Below are 18,827 nucleotides of genomic sequence, written 5' to 3'. Positions count from 1 at the left end.
CTGACCTATCTCCACCCTACCTCCCCACCTACACTCACCTTTACTGGCTCCATACCTGCCTCTTTGACCTGTCTGTTTCCTTTCCACCTATCTTCTCCTCTATCCATCTTCTATCCGCCTCCCTGTCTCTCCCTATTTATTTCAGAACCCCCTTCCCCTCCCCCATTTCTGAAGAAGGGTCTCGGCCTGAAACGTCAGCCTTCCTGCTCCTATGATGCTGCTTGGCCTGCTGTGTTCATCCAGCTCTACACCTTGTTATCACAGTGGTTGATCAGTTGTTTCTTCGACTCAAGATCATTTCCAGTCAAGTTCCATGGGGTCAGTGTACTATGTCAGTGTTTTTTGTTGTATCTGTTAATGATTTGGACTGAAATGTAGGGGAAATGGTCAAGAAGTGTAGATCACACAAAACATCAGCCAAATTATTGATAATGAGAAGGGAAGCTGTAAACTATAGGAAAGCATCGATGGACTGATCAGGTGGGCAGAAAAATGGCAAATTGAATTCAACTCAGCGAAATATGAGGTGATACATTTGGGAAACACTTCATGAGTTATATTCTCCACCCAGTTTACTCTGAAGATTATTTTTAAACCACATTTTGAAGTGTTAATTTTCTTTCTGAATACTCCACCTACGTCCATAATGATTCAGTTAATGTTCAAACTGTGGAAGACATAAAAGACAACCTGATGCAATACTTAATCCAATTTCCCTATGTTATTCCACTATAGACTGAACACCTCACCCTAATTTAGAATGAGGCACAGCGAATGTATTGGATGTATTATACACTCAAGCAACAGCCTTAGTGGATGAAACATTGAATAGCATTTGGTGGGAAGAACTGAGGAATTGAGAAGAGATTATAAAGATACATCCATAGATCCAAATCATTTCCCATGCCCTGGTTATTACTCAACTGTTAATTTTATATCTAACATATCTAACATATCACACTAAGAATTCATACAGAAGATGGCAGTGAGGGCATTAGGTCAGGGATATATAGTGAAAGACCAAATAGTATGGATGGTTTGACCTGTCTCCTTTATAAACCTAAGCTGGATACTTGGCTAGTATTAATGGGTGCAGTGTGTAAAGAAAGAAGAATACCACTATATTGACTACAGTGGTCTTAGGCCAAGGGGCCCAAAAGGGATTCTGATGGGGTTAAATGGAGATTGCCGTAGTTAAAATGAAAACAAACCACTAAACCCTGTGTTGAATGAATGTTATGGATCCTCAAGGCTACTGTCAGCCATAAACTCATAGAATCACTACAGTGTGGAAGCAGGCCCTTCAGCCCAACAAGTCCACACCAACCCACCCAGAACACTATGGGCAATTTAGCATGGCCAATCCACCTAACCAGCACATCTTTTGGACTGTGGCAGGAAACCGGAGCTCCTGGAGGAAACCCACACAGACATGGGGAGAATATGCAAACTCCACACAGACAGTCACCCTTTGGGCAGAATCGAACCTGGGTCCCTGGCACTGTGAGGCAGCAGTGCTAACCACTGAGCCACCATGCCACCCCAAATTCTGTTGGTACTTATGTAAATAGAAGGTAATGTTAGTAAAAACATTCTACGGCCTTGGAGAGAAAGAGATAGGGTGGTGACATTGATAAGGAAAGAGACAGCAACATATAGGGCAAGATTGATTACTCCCACTCTGAGTGAAAGAGATCTTAACGACATTACCCGATAGTCTAAAACTGACATATCTTGCTTTTTATTTGTACCAGGAAAGATTGGAATTTGGATCATAAGATGCTTACAGTATTCATTTCATAAATTGAGATGAGCTTTCCCTGCAATGGTTGAATAAAACGATTGTAAAATCTGTATCAATCTCTAATGATTGATTAATTATGTAATGAAGATAACGTGGTAATCAACAGATTAGATCAAAGCTCTGAAGTCCTGTTACATTCAGTCATGAATGGTGGTGTACAACTAAAACAACTAACAGGAGGAGGAGGCTTTGCAAACATCTCAATCCATAATAATACAAAACAAAGTACTGCAGATGCTGGAAATCTGGTCCAGTGACACTCTTCAGAACTCTGCAACATTAATTCTGCTTTCTTTCCACAGACCTGCTGAGTTTCTTCAGCAATTTCTGTTATTGTCCCAATCTACAATGATAGGTGAGTCTAGAATATCTGTGTAGAAGATAAGGCTGAGGTATTTTCAAATAACATCAATCAAAATGCTGTGTGGATAATCCATTTTGGCCTCCTCCTAAGGTGCCCAGATTCATAAGTATTAGCCTTCCGCCATCCCATGTAGCACCAAGAAGCTGCTGAAAGCACTGGATACTGTAAAGGCTATGAACTTTTATTCATTCATGGAAATATACATCTTTGATTGGGCCAGCATTTATTGCTAATCCCTAGTTATGCTTGAGAAGCTGTTGGTGAGCTGCAGTATTTGACAATATTAAAGCAGGAATACTTGTGCTCCAGACTATTTAGGTCTCAAGCCAGGCTGTTCCAGTACAGCCTGGGAGAGGGTGTTGCAGATGTTGCTCATCATTGGGAAACTTGCCTTTTTGGGCAAAGGCATCTCCACACTGCTATAAAGTAACATTCAATCAGCATAAAGTCATCAACTTATGAAGTAGCACAGAATTAGTGTGGGACTGCTCTCCAAACAAAGAATCTGCCTCTCCCTTGTTCTTCCAATCATAGACTATTTCTTGCATATGCTACTAATAGGCTCACAAATATTTAGCAAATATGGGACAGAGTCAATCTGTGATTGTAAGAACGGTTTGAAAGCTAAGTGGTTCAGGAGAGCAAGTTGCTGAGATTGCTTTGAGCCAGGTATCAGACAGGTACGTGATTTGAGGCTGGTGACTGCTGTTGGTTGGATCTGGGAGAGCGCCTGTTCTCATGATGGGGATCCGGGAGGAAGCTGCTGCAAGACTGGGGACAGTGAAAGAGAAAGTTGCAAGGATGCTGGTGGAAGAAGTGGCAGCAAGGTTGAGGGAGGAAAACGCTGTAAGGGGGAAGGAAAGAAGGAGCTTGCAGCGGTAAGGGAAGAAGATGGCTAAAGTGGAGATGAATGAGAAAGCTGTGAGGGTGAGATGGAGGTTCTGAGAAGGATATGAAAGCTGTAAGCCGGGAGAAGATGAAGGGTGCGAAGGGCAGAAAAAAGCCGCAATGAAGAAAGAATGGTTGTAAGCTCATCAGTTTGGAATACTCAGCTAACTGGGAGTTACAAAAGCTCGACATTTCATAAGTCAAAAATTCTTTGAAAATGTATGTGGAATCACTAGCTTAAAACTGAAGATTCAAGTGCCACTATGTGGGGTAATATGGAGGCAATGCAATGGACACTGTCTCAATCATTACATTTATATCTCAGATTCAGAGTTGAGATGTAGTAAATAAGTTAGTAACTGCTCAGTTAAAATCCCCCAAGATTTCTCTCCATGGCCCTCATGGAGCTACACCACTGGCCTCCATTTGGCAAATTGAGAATTATTGTAAAAAAAAGACGAATTCAACCTAGCTAATGTTTGTCTCATTGCTTGCAAGGCTACCTTTGTCTTTAAATTAGTAATTTTTGCAGCAGCCCATAATCAAAACAGAAATTGTACTGAAATTGAAACACAAACAAAAACTGGTAGAAAAGAAACAGACCATAAGATATAGAGTCAGAAGTAGGCCATCCAGCCCCAATCTGCTCAGCCATTCAATGAGTTTTTTTTTTATATTCAGGCATGGAACATGGGTATCACTGGTTGGCCAGCATTTATTGCCTATCCTTAGTGACGCTTGAGAAGATGGAACCAAGCTGCCTTCTTAAACTACTGATGTCTACATACTGTAGGTTGATCCACAATGCCCCGAGACAGGGAATTAAAGATGACACTTAAGGATAAGGTTGTAAATGATGCAGTTCAATCCAATATTTGAGGTTTATAGCCAAAAAAAGTAAACTCCAAAGGCATGAGCAGTTGGTTGATTTTGAAATATGGATACTATTGTGATCCAGGGCAAACATACTTGCAGTATTTGAAGTTCAAGTTCAAGCAGATTTGGCTCAGAGTATGAGCTAGAGACTGAACTACAGACATAATGATGCATCAAAGGAGGGTTAAAATTATCTGGATTCTGCATGCCTGGAGGCATTCACAACTCTGAGGATAGGGTGTTTTGTTGTGGCCTGTGGTAAGCAACAGGAAGGTGTAATTGCACGTGAGGATGTTAAGGGGAATAAGAGGACAGGGCTACAGGAGTGTTAGCCTTTGCAATTACCCAACAAGTCTGAAGTTCTCCCACCTTGGTGGGATAAGAGAGGAGGTTGTGGGATGGAGGAGTTAAATGAGTATTGCACTGTGGGACAAGAAGCCATTCAAACAGGGGGAGCCAAAAGGAGGAGTTTGAACAGTTCATCCACTTCACTAACACCTTCCAACCCAACCTTAAGTTCACCTGGACCATCTCCAATACCTCCCTCTCCTTCCTGGACCTCTGTTTCCATCTCTGGCAACCACCTGGAAACCGATATCCATTTCAAGTCTACTGACTCCCACAGCTACCGAGAATACACCTCCTCTCACACACCTTCTTGCAAAAAGGCCATCCCCTACTCCCAATTCCTTCGCCTCCGCCGCATCGGCTCCCGAGATGAGGCATTCCACTCCCGGACATCCCAGATGTCCTCGTTTTTCAAGGGCCACAACTTCCCCTCCACAGTGGTTGAAAACTCCCTCGACCATGTCTCTCGCATTTCCCGCAACTCATCCCTCACACCCACTCCCCGCAACGACAACCAAAACAGAATACCCCTCGTCCTCACATACCACCCCACTAACCTCTGGATCCAACGTATCATCCTCCGGCACTTCCGCCATCTGCAATCTGACCCCACGACCAAAGACGTTTTTCCCTCCCCACCCTTATTTGCCTTCCGGAGGGACCACTCTCTCCGTCACTCCCTTGTCCGCTCCACACTCCCCACCAGCCCCACCACCCCCCGGCACTTTTCCCTGCAACTGCAGGAAGTGCTACACCTGCCCCTACACCTCCTCCCTCACCCCCATCCCAGGCCCCAAGAAGACCTTCCACATCAAGCAGATGTTCACCTGCACATCTGCGAATGTGGTATACTGTATCCGCTGTTCCCGATGTGGCCTCTTCTACATCAGGGAAACCAAGCGGAGGCTTGGAGACCGCTTTGTGGAACACCTGTGCTCGGTTTGCGATAAACGACTGCACCTCCCAGTCGTGAACCATTTCAACTCCCCGTCCCACTTCTTGGACGACATGTCCATCCTGGGCCTCCTCCAGTGCCACAACGATGCCACCCGAAGGTTGCAGGAATAGCAACTCATATTTCGCTTGGGAAGCCTGCAGCCCAATGGTATCAATGTGGACTTCACAAGCTTCAAAATCTCCCCTCTCACGACTGCCTCCCAAAACCAGCCCAGCTCGTCCCCGCCTCCCTAACCTGTCTGTCCTTCCTCCCACCTATCCACTCCTCCCACCTCAAGCCCCACCCCCACCTTCTACCTACCAGCCTCATCCCGCCTCCTTGACCTGTCCGTCCTCCCTGGACTGACCTATCACCACCCTAACTCCCCACCTACACTCACCTTTACTGGCTCCATCCCATCCTCTTTGACCTGTCTGTCTCCTCTCCACCTATCTGCTCCTTTATCCACCTCCCCCCCTCTCTATTTATTTCAGAATCCCCTTCCCCTCCCCCAGACCCGAAACGTCAGTTTTCCTGCTCTTCTGATGCTGCTTGGCCTGATGTGTTCATCCAGCTCTACACCTTGTTATCTCACATTCTCCAGCATCGGCAGCTCCCACTATCGCTGAGCCAAAAGGAATGTAGTGGTGGTGGGGACCGCATACTCAGGGGCAGCAAACAGCTTGAGTCCAGATGGTTGTGTTATCTGCCCAGTGCCATGGTTCTGGGGGCCTGGGGGTAAAGAAGGATTGCAGTGGGAGGGAAGGATTCAATTGTGGTGGTCCATGTAAGCGCCAATGACATAGAATGAGGAAAGAGGTTCTGCATAGCCAGTGTGAGGAGCTCGGCACCAAATTAAGATATAGAACCTCAAAGTTAATATTCTTTGGATTATTACCTGAGCCACATGCAAATCAACATAAGTAAACAAGGCTAGAGAGATGCAGCCTAAGCCAACGCAACTCCGCCCACCGCCGACGTCACTCCGCCCACAGCCTCCACAGCGAGCAGCTCCAGAGACGACAGCAACACCCAGCCCTGCCGAGTCTTCACCATCCCCCCAGACCTACCCCTTACTGAGGACGAACGGTCAGTCCTCAGTAAAGGGCTCACTTCTGTCCCCCTCCACCCACAGATCAACGAATACTGCTCACGTTTGCACATAGAGCAGTTTTTCCGCCGCCTCCGCCTCCACGCTTACTTCTTCAACCGTGAACCTAACCCTCCCTCTACTGACCCCTTCTCCCGCCTCCAACACACCCCCTCCTCCTGGACACCACACCAAGGCCTCCTACCCTCCCTTGACCTCTTCATCTCCAACTGCCGTCGAGACATCAATCGCCTCAACCTCTCCACCCCTCTCACCCACTCCAACCTCTTCCCCACAGAACGTGCAGCCCTCCGCTCCAATCCCAACCTCATCATAAAACCCGTGGACAAGGGAGGCGCAGTTGTAGTATGGCGCACTGACCTCTACATCGCCGAGGCCAGACGCCAACTCTCCGACACCTCCTCCTACCGCCCCCTTGATCATGACCCCACCCCCGAGCACCAAACCATCATCTTCCAAACCATCCACAACCTCATCACCTCAGGTGACCTCCCACCCACGGCCTCCAACCTCATCGTTCCCCAACCCCGCACCGCCCGCTTTTATCTCCTTCCCAAAATCCACAAACCTGAATGCCCTGGTCGAACCATTGTCTCCGCCTGCTCCTGCCCCACCAAACTTATCTCCAACTATCTGGACTCCATTTTCTCCCCCTTGATCCAGGAACTCCCTACCTATGTCCGTGACACCACCCACGCCCTCCACCTCCTCCAGAACTTCCAATTCCCCGGTCCCCAACACCTCATCTTTACCATAGAACATAGAACATTACAGCGCAGTACAGGCCCTTCGGCCCTCGATGTTGCGCCGACCTGTGAAACCAATCTGAAGCCCATCTAACCTAAACTATTCCATTATCATCCATATGTTTATCCAATGACCATTTAAATGCCCTTAAAGTGGGCGAGTCTACTATTTTTGCAGGCAGGGCATTCCACGCCCTTACTACTCTCTGAGTAAAGAACCTACCTCTGACGTCTGTCCTATATCTATCACCCCTCAATTTAAAGCTATGTCCCCTCGTGCTAGCCATCACCATCCAAGGTAAAAGGCTCCCACTGTCCACCCTATCTAATCCTCTGATCATCTTGTATGTCTCTATCAAGTCAGCTCTTAACCTTCTTCTCTCTAACGAAGACAGCCTCAAGACCCTCAGCCTTTCCTCATAAGACCTTCCCTCCATACCAGGCAACATCCTGGTAAATCTCCTCTGCACCCTTTCCAATGCTTCCACATCCTTCCTATAATGCGGTGACCAGAACTGTACGCAATACTCCAAGTGCGGCCGCACCAGAGTTTTGTACAGCTGCAACATGACCTCATGGCTCCGAAACTCAATCCCTCTACCAATAAAACCTAACACACCGTACGCCTTCTTAACAACGCTATCAACCTGGGTGGGAACTTTCAGTGATCTATGCACGTGGACACCGAGATCCCTCTGCTCATCCACACTACCAAGAATCTTACCATTAGCCCAGTACTCTGTATTCCTGTCACTCCTTCCAAAGTGAATCACCTCACACTTTTCCGCATTAAACTCCATTTACCACCTCTCAGCCCAGCTCTGCAGCTTATCTATGTCTCTCTGTAACCTGCAACATCCTTCCGCACTATCCACAACACCACCGACTTTGGTGTCATCCGCAAATTTACTAACCCATCCTTCTACGCCCTCATCCAGGTCATTTATAAAAATGACAAACAGCAGTGGCCCCAAAACAGATCCTTGAGGTACACCACTAGTAACTGAACTCCAGGATGAACATTTCCCATCAACCACCACCCTCTGTCTTCTTACAGCTAGCCAATTTCTGATCCAAACCGCTAAATCACCCTCAATCCCATGCCTCCGTATTTTCTGCAATAGCCTACCATGGGGAACCTTATCAAACGCTTTACTGAAATCCATATACACCACATCAACCGCTTTACCCTCATCCACCTGTTTGGTCACCTTCTCAAAGAACTCAATAAGGTTTGTGAGGCACGACCTACCCTTCACAAAACCGTGTTGACTATCCCTAATCAAATTATTCCTTTCTAGATGATTATAAATCCTATCTCTTATAATCCTTTCCAACACTTTACCCACAACTGAAGTAAGGCTCACTGGTCTATAATTACCAGGGTTGTCTCTACTCCTCTTTTTGAACAAGGGGACAACATTTGCTAGTCTCCAGTCTTCTGGCACTATTCCTGAAGACAATGACGACATAAAGATCAAAGCCAAAGGCTCTGCAATCTCCTCTCTAGCTTCCCAGAGAATTCTAGGATAAATCCCATCCAGCCCAGGGGACTTATCTATTTTCACACCTTCCAGAATTGCTAACACCTCCTCCTTATGAACCTCAATCCCGTCTAGTCTAATAGACTGTATCTCAGTATTCTCCTCGACTACATTGTCTTTTTCCTGTGTGAATACTGACGAAAAATATTCATTTAGCACCTCTCCTATCTCTTCGGACTCCACGCACAACTTCTCACTACTGTCCTTGACCGGCCCCAATCTTACTCTAGTCATTCTTTTATTCCTGACATACCTATAGAAAGCTTTAGGGTTTTCCTTGATCCTACCTGCTAAAGACTTCTCATGTCCCCTCCTGGCTCTTCTTAGCTCTCTCTTTAGGTCCTTCCTGGCTAACTTGCAACTCTCAAGCGCCCTAACTGAGCCTTCACGCCTCATCTCTACATAAGCCTCCTTCTTCCTCTTGACAAGAGATTCAACTTCTTTAGTAAACCACGGTTCCCTCGCTCGACCACTTCCTCCCTGCCTGACAGGTACATACTTCTCAAGGACACGCAGTAGCTGTTCCTGGAACAAGCTCCACATTTCAATTGTGCCCAGCCCTTGCAGTTTCCTTCTCCATCCCATGCATACTAAATCTTGTCTCATCGCCTCATAATTGCCTTTCCCCCAGCTATAACTCTTGCCCTGCGTTATATACCGATCCCTTTCCATCGCTAAAGTAAACGTAACCGAATTGTGGTCACTATCACCAAAGTGCTCACCTACCTCCAAATCTAACACCTGGCCTGGTTCATTACCCAGTACCAAATCCAATGTGGCCTCGCCTCTTGTTGGCCTATCTACATACTGCGTCAGGAAACCCTCCTGCACACATTGGACAAAAACTGACCCATCTGAAGTACTTGAACTATAGCGTTTCCAGTCAATATTTGGAAAGTTAAAGTCCCCCATAACAACTACGTCCAGTCCCTCTACACCTGCATTCCCCATATAGATGGCCTAAAGGCCCTCCGCTTCTTCCTGTCCCGCAGGCCCGACCAGTCCCCCTCCACTGACACCCTCATCCGCTTAGCCGAACTTGTCCTCACACTCAACAACTTCTCTTTCAATTCCTCCCACTTCCTACAGACAAAGGGGGTGGCCATGGGTACCCGCATGGGCCCAAGCTACGCCTGCCTCTTTGTAGGTTACGTGGAACAATCCCTCTTCCGTACCTACATTGGCCCTAAACCCCACCTCTTCCTCCATTACATTGATGACTGTATCGGCGCCGCCTCGGGCTCCCACAAGGAGCTCGAACAGTTCATCCACTTCACCAACACCTTCCACCCCAACGTTAAGTTTACCTGGACCATCTCTAATACCTCTCTCTCCTTCCTGGACCTCTCTGTCTCCATCTCGGGCAACCACCTAGAAACCGATATCCATTTCAAGCCCACCGACTCCCACAGCTACCTCGAATACACCTCCTCCCACCCATCTTCCTGCAAAAATGCCATCCCCTATTCCCAATTCCTTCACCTCTGCCGCATCTGCTCCCAGGGTGAGGCATTCCACTCCCGTACATCTCAGTTGTCCTCGTTTTTCAAGGACCGCAACTTCCCCCCCTCAGTGGTCGAAAACTCCCTCGACCGTGTCTCTCACATTTCCCGCAACTCATCCCTCACACCCCCTCCCTGCAATAACAACAAAAACAGAATCCCCCTCGTCCTCACGTACCACCCCACCAACCTCCGGATCCAATGCCTCATCCTCCGACACTTCCGCCATCTGCAATCCGACCCCACCACCAAAGACATTTTTCCCTCCCCACCCTTATCTGCCTTCCGGAGGGACCACTCTCTCCGTGATTCCGTTGTCCGCTCCACACTCCCCTCCAGCCCCACCACACCTGCCACTTTTCCCTGCAACCGCAGGAAGTGCTATACCTGCCCCCACACCTCCTCCCTCATCCCCATCCCAGGCCCCAAGAAGACCTTCCACATCAAGCAGATGTTCACCTGCACATCTGCTAATGTGGTATACTGCATCTGCTGTACTTGTTGTGGCCTCCTCTACATCAGGGAAATGAAGCGGAGGCTCGGGGACCGCTTTGCAGAACACCTACGCTCGGTTCGCAATAAACAACTGCACCTCCCAGTCGCGAACCATTTCAACTCCCCCTCCCATTCCTCAGACGACATGTCCATCCTGGGCCTCCTGCAGTGCCACAACGATGCCACCCAAAGGTTGCAGGAACAGCAACTCATATTCCGCTTGGGAACCCTGCAGTCCAATGGTATCAATGTGGACTTCACAAGCTTCAAAATCTCCCCTCCCCCTACCGCATCCCAAATCCAGTCCAGCTCGTCCCCGCCTCCCTAACCTGTTCTTCCTCCCACCTATGCCCTCCTCCCACCTCAAGCTGCACCCCCATCTCCTACCTACTAACCTCATCCCGCCCCCTTGACCTGTCCGTCCTCCTTGGACTGACCTATCCCCTCCCTAACTCCCCACCTACACTCACCTTTACTGGCTCCATCCCTGCCTCTTCGACCTGTTTGTTTCCTCTCCATCTATCCTCTCCTCTATCCATCTTCTATCTGCCTCCCCCTCTCTCCCTGTTTATTTCAGAACCCCCTTCCCCTCCCCCATGTCTGATGAAGTGTCTCGGCCCGAAACGTCAGCCTTTCTGCTCCTATGATGCTGCTTAGCCTGCTGTGTTCATCCAGCTCTGCACCTTGTTGTCTTAGAGAGATGAATGTGTGGCTAAAAGTCTGATGTAAGAGAAATGGGCTCCAGATGATGGGGCACTGGCATCAATATTGGGGAAAGTAGAATCTGTTCTGTTGGGACGATCTACACCTGAACCATACTAGGACTGGTATTCTTGTGAGCCACCTAAGTAGAGAAGTAGAAGAGGTTTTAAACTAAATAACAGGAGCATCAGCCCTAATTCTGGACGTTGTGGTGAGTCAAACAGTGGGGGAACAGGCAACAGTGCAAGGAATTCATGGTAAATGATAAACAGACAACAACGGGAAGGAACAGAGCATACAGATCTCTGTAAATCAATAGATCATATGAGGGGTTACAATAAAATGACAGAACTTAAGAAAAGGTGCGGCACGGTGGCACAGTGGTTAGCTTCACAGTGCCATGGACCCGGGTTCGATTCCACCCTTGGGCGATTGTCTGTGTGGAGTTTTCACATTCTTCCCAGAGTCTGCGTGGGTTTCCTCCGGGTGCTCTGGTTTCCTCCCACAGTCCAAAGACGTGCAGGTTAAGTGGAGATAGTAGGAACTGCAGATGCTGGAGAATCTGAGATAACGAAGTGTAGAGCTGGATGAACACAGCAGGCCAAGCAGCATCAGAGGAGCAGGAAGGCTGGCGTTTCGGGCCTAGACCCTTCTTCAGAAAAAATGATAAGTGGATTGGGCATGCTAAATTGCCCATAGTGTTCAGGGAAGTTTAGATCAGGTGGGTTATAGGGATATGGGTCTGGGTGGGATGCTCTGAGGTTCGGTGTGGACTTGTTGGGCCAAAGGGCCTGCTTCCACATGGTAGGGATTCTATGATATAATTCTATGATTCTATGAAATGTATTTCAATGCACATAGTATTTAAAACAAAACAAAAGAACTAATAGTACAAATTGAGGAAAATAAGTACAATTTAGTGGCCATTACTAAGACATGGCTCCCTAGCATTGTCTTAAATTATGAGGTCAGACTAGAAAAGATGAAGCTGCTCCTCTTCAGGAAGAGCATTAAGAAGGATGTGCTAACTAATAGAAGTCAGAGAGTTGTGATAAACAGGGCATTTTCAAGATAGCAACCTGTAAGTAGTGGACTTGCATAAGGATCAATGTCGCTGTCATAATTATTTATGATACATATTAATGACTTGGATGACTACCAAGTTTGTAGATGACTGAAAAACAGACAGTAAGGCAAGTAGTGAGGTTGATACAATGAATCTGCAGAGGGATATAGACAGCTTAAGTGAACAGGTTAAAAACTTGGCAGGTGGAATATAATGTGGGAAAATGAAGTTGTGCAGTTTTGCAGGAGGAGTAGAAGAATTGAATATTATTTAATGGAGAAGAAAAACTGCAGAATGCTGCAGCATGGAATGATTTGGGGGTCCTTGTTCACGAATCACAAAAAACAAAAATATTAGTTCAGTACCTAATAGGAAAGGCAAAGCCACTGTTAGGCATAGTTTCAAAGAGAATGGAGTATAAAAATAGGGAAATCAAGCTTAAACCAAGCAAGGCACGAGTCAGACCGCAAATGGAATACTGTGAACAGTTTTGGGCTCCTTATCAAAGAAAAGATACCCTGGCATTGGAACACTCCAGAGAAGATCCATTAGGCTGATTCCAGGTATGGAGGGATAGTTTTATGAAAAGAGGTCGAGTAGGTTGGGCTTATAGTCATTGAGGTTTAGAAGAATTCGATGTGACCTTACTAAAACACAAATTTCTTAGGCTTGACAGGGTAATGTGGAAAATTGTTTTCCATTCTGGGAGAGTCTAAGACCAGAGGGCACAATCTCAGAGTAAGGGTGGCTCATTTAAGATAGAGACGACGGTTTTTTTTCCTCAGAAGTAGTCAGTCAATCTGAACAATCTTTTACCACAGTGGGCTGTCAAGGCTGTGTTGTTAAGAATAGCCAAGGTTGAGATGGACAGATTTTTAGTCAGGTTGTTAACTTGCTCACCGAGCTGGCTTGATTTCGTTCAGACGTTTCGTCACCACACTAGGTAACATCATCAATGAGGCCTCAGATGAAGCATTGTTGTTCTACTCCGCTTGGAATTTATATTGTCTAATCTGTTACAGTGAGTAGTGTAATTTCCGGTTTTGTTCTGTATGGGTTTGTATATGGGGTCCAATTCTAATGTTGATTGCATTATGGGTTGAGAACCACGCCTCTAGGAATTCCTGTGCGTGTCTATTTTTGGCTTGGGCTACTATAGTTACAGAATTATGAAGTATAAGCCTCCACTCAACAATCCACAGGCACACAAAATGGCTGAACAGAATGGACACAGAATGTGACGGGTAATGATCGATGATGCCTATAACTGACTCTGAAAGTACGAATGGTAAATTTTGCGCCAAAAATCACAGTGCCTAAACATTACAGACCAGCAGTGGACTACAACCTTGGAACAGGCCATCACCATCAATCAACACAAGACCAAAACTAAGAAGAGACACAAGATACAGGAGAAACTCACCAAACTGATCCAACACAAAGGCAAGGACAACAACAAAACGGACACATGGATAAGAAACCTATCCAGCAGAAGACTCACAGAAGATGAGAAAGCTGTCCTATTATGCAGACTGAACTATAACCACAAAGATACGAACAGAACAGACTTCATGGCCATCCTAGAAACTAAATTAAAAGACAACAGACTCACAGATGAAACACAACAGCCATCCGACAAACTATAATCCCCACACTACACTGAAGGAACGAATGGGACACCCTGAACACAGAGTGAAAAGCACTAAACAAAATCAAGACAGACAAGAAAATTATAATCCTACCAGCAGACAAAGGGCTCATGACTGTCATTATGATCAAACCAGACTACATTAAGAAAGCACAGGCATTACTTACAGATAGAAACACTTCCCAACAGTTGGCGATAGACCCAACACCATAGCTAGGTAATAGGATCACTCAGACACTGAAGAGACTAAAGGATGCCGGACAGATAATCAAGACGGATTACAGGAGAATGAAACCAGAGGGCAAAAACACCCCACACTTCTATGGACTTCCTGAAGCACACAAACCAGATATCCCCCTTAGACCCATTGTTTCCCTACTGGGCACACCTTCACACAAACTGGCGAAGGACCTACAGAAATTGAAACACCGAGTCCATGGATCACCCCTTTCGATCCACTCAACTCAAGAACTCCTCAATACCCTCAAGAACATAAAAATCGGTGATGACGAGACTATGGTATCCTTTCAAATCACAGCTTTATTCACGTCAATCAATATCCCACAAACCAAAGAAAGACTGGCCACATTGTTGGGGAAAACAGGAACGCAGACCAGCAGCTCTATCAGCAATGAACATACTCAAAATACTAGACTTGTGCCTCACCACACACTTTGTCTTTAATGGTCAAATATACAAACAGATCAACAGCATACCCATGGGGTCACCCATCTCAGGACTCATCGCAGAGGCAATCATGCATAGACTAGAACACACCACCCTCCTCCGCATTTAACCTACACTGTGGATCCGGTACATAGACCACACATTTGTCATTATTAAACGCAACAAACTAGAAGAGACCTTCCACCTCATCAACAAAGTATTCGTGGGGATTAAATTCAAAAGAAGAAAACAACAATCAGCTTCCGTTTCTGGACATCAGAGTTGAATGTATGACCAACAGGAGTTCCTAACCTAAGTACACAGGAAAGCAATCCACACTGACCAAATCCTCAACTTCCACAGCAACCGCCCCAACGTCCACAAACAAAGCTGCAATAGTACACTATTTAAACAGGCCACCACTCACTGCAACGCTCCAGAACTACGCAGGAAAGAGGAAGAGCACCTATACGAAATCTTCGCTATGATCGGATATCCCTGCAACTTCATCCGCAGGTGCATACTAAATAGACAACAAGAGGTCACAGTACACCCTAACGCACTGGCCACACTGCCCTACATTAAGAACATATTAGAACTGACAAGAAGACTCCTAAGACCACTAGGAATCATGGTAGCACATAAGCCCACAGCCACTCTACGACTAACACTCACCACATGTCGAACCAACGTGGTTTACAAAATACCATGCAACAACTGCCACAAATATTACATTGGACAGACAGGAAGGAAACTCGCCATCAGGGTACATGACATCAGCTATCAGCTATATTGAAAAAAAAACACATACAAAAAAGCAAAGAGTAGTGGGGAACTAGTAGACTGGGAAATCTTTAAAGGCCAACAGAAAGCCACAAAAAAAAGTTATGAAGAAAAGTAAGATAGATTATGAGAGTAAACTAGCTCAGAATATAAAAACAGGCAGCAAAAGTTTCTATAAATATGTAAATCGTAAAAGAGCAGCAAAGGTAAACATTGGTCCTTTAGAGGATGAGAAGGCCAATTTAATAACTGGGAATGAGAAAATAGCTGAGACATTAAACAGTTATTTCATGTCAGTCTTCACAGTGGATGACACAAATAACATGCCGAAAACTAATGGCAAGAAGGTTATAGCAGGCGAGGACCTAGAAACTATCATTATCACGAAGGAGGCAGTGCTGGGCAAGCTAATGGAGCTAAAGGTAGACAGGTCTCCTGGCCCTGATGAAATGCATCCCAGGGTACTAAAAGAGGTGATGGGGGAAATAGCAAATGCACTAGTAATTATTTACCAAAATTCACTGGACTCTGGGGTGGTTCCCGCAGATTGGAAAACAGCTGATGTGACGCCACTGTTTAAAAAAGGAAGTAGACAAAAAGCAGGTAACTATAGGCCAGTTGGCTTAACTTCGGTAGTGGGGAAAATGCTTGAATCTATCATTAAGGAAGAAATGGCAAGACATCTGGACATAAATTGTCCCATTGGAAACACCCAGCATGGGTTCATGAAGGGTAGATCATGTTTAACTAATTTGGTGGAATTCTTTGAGGTCATTACTTGCATGGTGGACAATGGGGAACCTGTGGATGTGGTGTATCTGGATTTCCGGAAGGCATTTGACGGGGTGCCACACCAAAGGCTGCTACATAAGATAAAGTTCCACGGTATTACAGGTAATGTATTGGCATGGATAGAGGATTGGTTGACCAGCAGAAAGCAAAGAGTAGGGGTAAATGGGTGTTTTTCTGGTTGGCGGTCAGTGGCTAATGGTGTGCCTCAGGGATCAGTGTCGGGACCGCAATTGTTTACAATTTACATAGATGATTTGGAGTTGGGGACTAAGTGCAGTGTGTCAAAATTTGTAGATGACACTAAGGTGAGTGGTAGAGCAAAGTGTGCAGAAGACACTGAAAGTCTGCAGAAGGATATAGATAGTCTAAGTGAGTGGGCAAACGTCTGGCAGATGGAATACAATGTTGATAAGTGTGAGGTCATCCATTTTGGTAGGAATAACAGGAAAATGGACTATGTTTTAAATGGTAAAAAATTGCAGCATGCTGCTCTGCAGAGGGACTTGGGTGTCCTTGTGCATGAATCACTAAAAGTAGGATTGCAGGTGCAGCAGGTAATTAAAAAGTCAAATGGAATTTTGTCTGCCATTGCTAGAGGGATGGAGTTTAAAAACAGGGAGGCTATGCTGCAGCTGTATAGGATCCTGGTGAAGCCACACCTGAAGTACTATGTGCAGTTTTGGTCTCCTTACTTGAGAAGGGATATACTAGCACTGGAGGGGGTGCAGAGGAGATTCACTCGGTTGATTCCAGAGTTGAGAGGGTTGGATTATGAGGAGAGACTGAGTAAACTGGGATTATACTCATTGGAATTTAGAAGAATGAGGAGAGATCTTATAGAAACATATAAGATTATGAAGGGAATAGATAAGGTGGAGGCAGGGAGGTTGTTTCCGCTAGCAGGTGAAACTAGGACTAGAGGGCATCGCCTCAAAATAAAGGGAAGCAGATGTAGGACTGAGGTCAGGAGGAACTTCTTCACCCAAAGGGTTGTGAATCTGCGGAATTCCCTGCCCAGTGAAGCGGTTGAAGTTACCTTGCTAAATGTTTTTAAGGCAAGGCTAGATAAATTTTTGAACAGTAAAGGAATTAAGGGTTATGGTGAGTGGGCGGGTAAATGGAGCTGAGTCTCAAAAAGATCAGCCATGATCTTATTAAATGGCGGGGCAGGCTCGAGGGGCCAGATGGCCTATTCCTGCTCCTAGTTCTTATGTTCTTATCAGCAAAACAGCACAACGAACTTTCCTTAATATCAGGACACTCAGACAATGAAAAAAAACTAACAAGTGTTAGTGTCGTTAGGTTTCATGGAGCTCCTCTTCATGAGGCCCACTGAGTGTTCTCACCATATCTCACCAAACATGTCTCATTAACTACTGATCCTGCTTCATTGTGCCTTCCTTGCACAATATGTGCCCTATTCTATCCACTACTGTTCACAAAACAGCTCACCACCATCAGGATATCCTGGAATTGACTGGTATTCCTGGTATCCTTGGCATTTTTAATAAGCTCTCAAGAACTCAGACAAGTGTTATTAGTCTGGAGTTTCCCTGGCACAGTTCATGACATTTTCCTTAGACATGGCCAACAAGGAAAAACAGGCAGCTTGCTTTGAGGCAGGAGTTCCTCTCTACTCCCAGATCAGCAAAGAAGGTCATCTGACTATACCAACCTGGTCTGAGGTTGCTACCTGGGTCAGTCTAGTCTCAGTTGTCTGGAAGAAAGACCAGCAATGTAGGAAGAAGATCAAGGACCTTCTTTACTCCTGCAACACAAGTGCAACTAGCTTGTCTCCGAGACTTCATACTCACTATATCTCTGCCACTGTACCCGGCTCTCACAAAGTTCATGTTCTACCACTGACTACTTTCTACAACATCTTCCCTGACTCAATTGTCACCTATTCCAATCCCTCACAGCACTATCCCTTTATGTCATGTATATTGCCTACTCACTTGCTTGGGACACCTCTCCATCTGCCCCATAAGTAACAAATGTGGCACTCACTCTCATCTGCCTTAATATCTGTTTTTGCTGTGTCTCTTATTCTAACAGAAAACCAATCCACAATAGGGAAGAAATAGGACTGCCTGATATTCCACTTTTCCTCTGCAATGAGGACAGAATCCTTTGTCTAAACACCCCTTGTGGCTGACTAACTGTGTTCAAGCCCCAGGATTGGTATCAGAAGCTGCCCTTGACTTACTGTGATTGACCCCCTGACTGATGGCTATCTCCCTTGATTTGACTGAAGACTGCTAACAACCATGACATACTTCCTGGTGTTGTGTCAACTCTAAACAACACATCTATACAGCAGTACAGTGAGCCATGCATCCCTGGCTGAGAGTTCTGGCACAAAAATACAAAGATCAGTAAGATACGAAGTTGCATATCAATAAAGGTAAGATTTGAAATTAATAAGATTGCTAACAATCACAAAAGATACAGCGAGGAAAAAAAGTCTTAAAACCTGGACCCTCAGAGTATGCTTCCAACAAGAATTTAAATAAGTACGTGAAGGTCAAAAAAATTACAGGGCTAAAGGAAAT

This window comes from Rhincodon typus, chromosome 19 (assembly GCF_021869965.1).
Source record: "Rhincodon typus isolate 14 chromosome 19, sRhiTyp1.1, whole genome shotgun sequence".
Taxonomy (NCBI): domain Eukaryota; kingdom Metazoa; phylum Chordata; class Chondrichthyes; order Orectolobiformes; family Rhincodontidae; genus Rhincodon; species Rhincodon typus.
This window is presented reverse-complemented; position numbering follows the sequence as displayed.